Genomic DNA, 7556 nt, shown 5'->3' with positions numbered 1-7556 from the left:
TTTTAATTATCCGCTTAGTAAGTAAAAGTGAGAAAAATAATTTAACGGCACGATAAAGAAATATAACCAATTCACCCCCCTCCCCCTTTTGGTTTGTTATTCCACGCTAACAATTCCGCTGCAGCAGTTCTGACAATTGGCATCAGAGCTCAATTTGATAGTTATTCAAATGGCAGGATCATATCAAACTTTTGCAGAGGGTGCCTCTATCAATAGACCACCTTTATTCACAGGTGAAAACTATATGCATTCTGGAAGGTTAGAATGCAAATTTTTATTGAGTCTATTGATTGTGAGATTTGAGATGTTATTGCTTGTGGTTCGCTTATTCCTACTAACGATTCGCAGGAACCAAAGCCCCGTGCTCAGTGGACTGTCGATGAAAAGAAAAGAGTTCAAAATGATGTAAAGGCTCGAAACATCATTGCATCTGCTCTAACGGTTGATGAGTTTTACAGGGTCTCTATTTGTAAAACTGCTCAAGAAATGTGGGAAATACTGAGAGTGACTCACGAAGGAACATATGACGTGAAGAGGGCGAGAAAGAACACCTTGATCCAAGAGTACGAAATGTTCAGGATGAAGCAAGGAGAAACAATCTCAGATGTTCAGAAACGCTTCACCAACATTGTCAATCATCTCATTGGACTAGGTAAGTCATTTGACAATGATGAGCTTAACATTAAAATTTTGAAATCTTTAGACAGGTCGTGGCAACCGAGAGTGACTGCGATTTCTGAGTCACAAAACCTCAATACAATGACTATGGCGGCATTATTCGGAAAGTTGAGGGAACATGAGCTTGATCTTGGAAGACTTGATGAAGAAGAAGCAAAAGCCAAAAACAACAAAAAGAGTCTGGCCTTAAAATCTGAGGTCGAGAGAAGCAAAGGCAAATTAGAAGATGAAGACTCGGACGAAGAAGAAAACTTGAGTCTTGTGATCAAAAGGTTAAACAGGTTCGTGAAGTCTAAAGGTAAAGGAAGATTTAGATACGAAAAGAAAGAAAACCAAGGATCTTCCTCAAATTATCGATGCTACGGCTGTGGAGAAAAGGGGCATCTAAAAGTTGACTGCCCAAATCAAAAGAAGGCTGAAGACAAGAAAGAGAAGAAAAACTAAAAGAAAAAGAAGGCCTATATTGCATGGAAGGATGACAATGAGACAATTTCAGATTTAAGCGATTTAGATGAAGAAGCCAACATTTGTTTAATGGCAGATGATGATAGTCAAGTAAGTAACTCTAGCTATTCTGATAATGATAGTCAATTTGGTGAAGATGAATTGCATGAAACCTATGCTGCATTATTAATTGAATCTGAAAAATTAGACATTGTTCATAAGAAACTGAAAAAGCATTTTAAAGAATTAAAATCTAAATTTGATAGCCTTCTTGAAGAAAATAAAGATTTGCAATTTAACACTGAAGATCTTACTAAAGAAAATAATGTTTTGAAAACAAAATTCACAAATATGTCTGAAGAAAACAGAAGTTTGAAAAACAAAATTTTATTTCAAGCAGAAGAAATTAGAAATTTGAAAAAACAAAATTTTATTTCATGAAAAAGAAAAATATGTTGCTAGTAGTGAATGTGAATCTTGCATGAAATATAAATATTTATTAGAAAATACAACCATAGGAGAATGTAGTAAAAATTATGAAAATAAGGTTGTTAAAAATAAATATGTTCCTAAAAGCAAAAATAGTAATAGAACCAGCAGAACTTGGGTAGAAAAAGGAACAATAAAAGGAAGCACTAATTTTATATCTTGTTTTTATTGCATGAGAAAAGGTCATACCTCAAACAAATGCAAAATTAAACATTATGGTGTTTCTAGAGGAAAATATGTCTGGGTTGCAAAACAATTTTAAATATCTAACCCAAAAGGACCCATACAAAGGAGTTGGGTACCTAAATAACTTGTTCTTTCTATTTTGCAGGAATTATCAAATTCAAGGAAGTTCGTGTGGTGTTTAGATAGTGGTTGCTCAAAACACATGATAGGAGACAAGACAAAATTTACAAACTTTCAAAAAAAGGAACAAGGATTTGTCACATATGAGGACAATAACAAAGGAAGAATTCTTGGAAAAGGAGATATTGGAAGCAAAGACACCTTGATGATCAAAGACGTACTATATGTAGAAGGACTAAGTCACAATCTAATTAGCATTAGTCAACTATGCGATAAAGGACTCAAGGTAACCTTTGAACAGAATTCTTGTAACATTTTCAAAAATGATTCTTCTGAAATTGCACTAAAATGAATTAGACATAATAATATTTATTTAATTAATTTAGAAAATGCATCAAATAAAAATATTTCATGTTTAGTTGTGAAAGAAGAAAATCCATGGTTGTGGCATAAGCGTGCGGCTCATATTCATATGCAACAATTGAATAAACTCATATCAAGAGATTTAGTAATTGGTGTACCAAAATTAAAGTTTGTAAAAGACAAATTATATGATGCATGTCAAAAGGGTAAACAAGTCAAAACCTCTTTTCAATCAAAAAATGTTGTCTCTACTTTAAAACCCTTAGAACTTTTACACTTGGATTTATTTGGTCCTTCAAGGATAAAAAGTTTTGGTGGAAATTATTATGCTTTGGTTATTGTAGATGATTTTTCAAGATACACTTGAACTTTCTTTCTTACTCTTAAAAATGAAGCTTTCAAGGAATTTAAAAAATTTGCAATTTTGATTCAAAATGAAAAGGATCTAAAAATAAAAGCTATTAGAAGTGACCATGGTGGTGAATTCCAAAATGAACTATTTGAAAACTTTTGTGAAGAACATGGTATTTCTCATAACTTTTCTGCACCTAGAACTCCCCAACAAAATGGAGTTGTAGAAAGAAAGAACAGATCCTTAGAGGAACTTGCTCGTACTATGTTAAATGAAAATAACGTTCCTAAATAATTTTGGGCTGATGCTGTGAGTACTGCTTGTTATGTTTTAAATAGAATGCTTATTCGACCTATTTTGAAACGTACTCCTTATGAACTTTTTAAGAATAGAAAACCAAATGTGTCTCATTTAAAAATTTTTGGATGCAAATGTTATATTTTAAATAATGGAAAACAAAATTTGGGAAAATTTGATTCCAAAGCTGATGAAGGAATTTTTCTTGGATTATCTTTAACAAGCAAAGCCTATAGAATTTTTAATCAGAAAACTTTCACAATAGAAGAATTTGTACATGTTGCTTTTGATGAAATTGTGGATCTTGAGGCAAAACATCTTGAGTTAGAAGAATCTGATGCAGGTAGTAGTGAAAATTCATCAAAAACAACAACTGAAGAAAAAGATGACAATCCTCAGGATGAAGAGTTAAGCAGAATATGGCAACAACTAAGAGGATTACACTGGACAATATTATTGGCGACATCACAAAAGGGGTAAGCACAAGAAGCAATGTAATAAATTTTTGCATGAATGTTGCTTTTGTGTCACAGATTGAACCGAAAAACATCAAAGAAGCCCTTCAAGATGAAAANTGNTGTATCGCAATGCAAGAAGAACTCAACCAGTTTGAAAGAAATCAAGTTTGGGAATTAATTCCCAGAAAAGACACTCATCAAGTAATTGGAACAAAGTGAGTGTTTAGGAACAAACTGGATGAAGAAGGGAATATCACCAAGAATAAAGCTAGGCTTGTTACACAAGGATATAGTCAAGAAGAAGGTATAGATTATGATGAGACATATGCTCCAGTTGCCAGGTTAGAGGCAATACGCCTACTTCTTGCTTATGAATCTATAATGAAATTTAAACTATTTCAAATGGATGTTAAAAGTGCGTTTCTAAATGGGTTTAGTAAAGAAGATGTTTATGTTGAACAACCACCAGGGTTTGAAGATTTTAAACATCCTAATCACATCTATAAATTAAAGAAAGCACTTTATGGTTTAAAACAAGCACCTAGATCTTGGTATGAAAGGCTTAGCAATTTTCTTATAGAAAATGATTTCAACAGAGGAAAAATTGATTCAATGTTGTTTATTAAAAGAGATGGAAAGCATTTTCTGATTATTCAGGTATACGTTGATGATATTATATTTGGATCATCTAACAAAACTCTTTGCGAGAATTTTGCTAAGACCATGCAGGGAGAATTCGAAATGTCAATGATGGGAGAGCTCACATTCTTCCTTGGACTTCAAATCAAGCAAACAAAGGAAGGTACTTTCATTTCTCAAACTAAATATTGCAGGGAAATTCTTAAAATGTTTGAGATGGACAAATCTAAAGAAGCATCTACTCCCATGGGAACCTTATGCTATTTAGATAAAGATGAGTCAAGTAAAGAGGTAAATCAAACCAAGTACAGAGGTATGATTGGTTCTTTGTTATATCTTACTTCCAGTAGACTTGATATTATGCAAAGTGTTTGTGTGTGTGATAGGTATCAATCTAGTCCTATAGAATCTCATCTTATTGCAGTTAAGCGCATTTTAAAATATCTTAAGGGAACAACATTTTTTGGGTTATGGTATCCTTCAGAAGCTGAACCTAGCCTTGTAGGTTTTTCGGATGCTGATTATGGGGGCTGCAAGATAGATAGAAAAAGCACTAGTGGAACCTGTCATTTTCTAGGTAGCTCCTTAGTTTCCTGGCACTCTAAGAAACAAGCTTGTGTAGCCTTATCAACCACTGAAGTTGAATACATTGCTGCGAATAGTTGTTGTGCACAAATCTTATGGATAAAGCAGCAATTAGAAGACTATGATATTCATCTAGATCATATTCCACTTAAGTGTGACAACACAAGTGCCATAAAACTCACAAAGAATCCTATCATGCATTCTAGAACCAAACATATAGAAATTAGGCATCACTTCATTAGAGATCATGTGGAAAAAGGGGATTGTGAAATAGAATTTATTGACTCTAAGCACCAATTAGCAGATATTTTTACCAAGCCTTTGCCTAAGGATAGATTTTTTGAGCTTAGAAGGGACTTAGGGATACTAGAAATTGTCTAATATGTGTTTTCTTGCTTAACTATGCATGTTTTCGTTCATGAACGCATTTAATCTGCTTGTTAATCGATTAAACGCGTTACTGCACTGATTCATTGTGTTTACGAATGGATTAATCGATTAATCCAAGTTTTAATCGATTAATTAATCGATTAATTGTCATTTTAATCGATTAAAAGCTCTTCAAATCGTTTTTTTTAATTTTCTGCGTTGCATTTAGTATAGTAGTCGTTGCCAACGTATCTTAACGGCCATAAACGGCTAGTTCCCCATTTTCTGAACGTTGGGAAGCCATTCTTGACCTATAAATACCCCCCATTGAAGCATACTTTCCATAATCAAACCACTCTTAAGCTCTTTCCCTTACTTCCCTTATTCAAATCTCCTTGCATACCATTATTTCCTTTTCTTGTCTCACCATATGGTTGATCCTTCAAGAAGAAGAAGAAGAAGAAGAAGTGAAGCGTCTGAGAGTAGCACTCGCCAACGCGATGCTTCCATTGAAGGGTGGATTTCAGATGAACAAGATCAACAATCTTTTTCACAATTTTGGAAGGAGAGGAAGGTGTTAAAACAAAAGTTTATTGATCTAGCTTGGTACACTTCCTACAACTTCTCTTTTCCAAACCTTATCATTGAACAAGGGGTTCAACATCTCATGGAACTCCGCGGAAGGTACTATCCCGATCTTGTTCGTGTATTTTATTTCAATTTGAAAGTTCATGATGGGATTTTCCACACAAGGGTCAAAGGTATAGACACTGTCCTTGACAATGACATTTGGATAAATGTGGCAAAAGTTCCTGTATTAGAAAATTCGTAGATTGTTCCTAGCGACTTTGCCCAATTCAACAAAATAATGGTGTACCAGTCGTTCCTGCGCAATCCTCGCCAGCATCACAACACTCGTCTTTTCCTTGCTGGAGGACTAAAGATGGAAGAACGTCTTCTGCACTACATACTTGTGTGGCTATTCTGTCCTAGGGGGTCCAACCATGCACAGTGCTCTGAGACTGATCTCATGATCATGTACGGGATACTTCAGAGCATTCCACTTAACTGGCCTCATTTACTTCAAACCATCATGTATAAGGCCAAAAGGTTAGATGTTGCGCCTCTCCCCTACCCTAGCCTTGTCTCCCAAATCTGTGTATACAAAGGAGTAGATGTCTCCAATGAGCACTATGAGACTGTGCTTCCGGGTCATAAAATTGAAGATAATTCCCTTAGGCAAATGGGATTTATCAAGCAAGGGAACTCCTATGTTCACCCTGATGATGTTGGTGGTCAAGCAGATGAAGATGAAGATGCAGATATCCACATGCCTGACCCCACAAATGTTGTGGGACCATATCAAGTAAATGAAGAATATAGTCTAGAAAGTCTTTCTAGACAAATGTCTGAGATGGCAAGGCTTCAACACGAGATGATGGTTATCCAAAATACTCGCCATGAGGAAATATGTACCCATCTCAAAAGCCTTGATGAGAGGATTTTAGGATTAGAAAGTCGTTTTGAGAGTGATGTTAGTGATGAGTTTTAGACTTGCCTTGTTTGTTTGCTTGTATCTCTTATTGTTTGCCTTGCTAAATTTAAAAAAAAATTAAATAATATTTTGTCTTCCTTAATTATTAAATTATGCATACATTCCTTTATTAAGGGGGAGTCTTAATTAACACAACTTTTTTATGATCAAAAAAGGGGGAGAAAAGAGTTTAAAGGTTCTTTTATTTTCTAATGCTCTCTTCTTTCATGAGTTGTGTTTGTTTCAGATTATTAAAAAGCTTTAAAACTTGGAGATAGTTTTTGATCATCATAAAAAAGGGGGAGAATGTTAGCAAAAAATTAAAGATGGAGTTTTGATGATGTACAGATTTGCACAATACAAGATCCAAGAAGACTATTTGAAGATCCATTACTATTGAAAGCTTTTGTAATAATCATATTTGTGTGTTGTTGAGTAGATATGTAATAGGATTTGATTCATGTACTCTATTTGTAATTATTCACTGTTTAGAATCAAACACAAGTTGTTTCAATCGATTAAACCAAGTTTTAATCGATTAAAACGAGGCTAGCACTGCAAACCCAAATGGCTCTGGAATAATCGATTAATTCCTGCTTTAATCGACTAGCTAATCGATTAAAATTAAGAATAATCGATTAACACTAGCCGTTAGGGGTTTCAGATTTGAAAAATTAGTCGTTGTACTCATTTTAATCGATTAACACTAATATTAATCAATTAAATGCGTTAAAATGGCCAGTTTCAAAGAATGGAAGAGCACTAGCTTGAGTCTATAAATTGGCTCATTGTTTCTACTAGAATCAACTCTTCCCTTGCGCTCTAAACATCTGAAATCATTGAGAACAGTGTGTTGTTGGTGAAGCTAAAGAAACTCTTGTCTGCAAAGCTGTGAAGTGCTACTGCGGTGACATAGAAAGAGCTGGTTCATCCTTGGTTCAACTGAGGAGGTGGTTGGAAGAGTATCATCCTTCATGAAGCATCCGAAGGAGGTGGTCATCCTTTGTGAAGACTCAAAGGAGGTGTAAGTTCATCTCTTGTG

This window comes from Vigna radiata, chromosome 6 (assembly GCF_000741045.1).
Source record: "Vigna radiata var. radiata cultivar VC1973A chromosome 6, Vradiata_ver6, whole genome shotgun sequence".
NCBI classification, from domain to species: domain Eukaryota; kingdom Viridiplantae; phylum Streptophyta; class Magnoliopsida; order Fabales; family Fabaceae; genus Vigna; species Vigna radiata.
Note: the sequence above shows the minus strand (reverse complement) of the source record.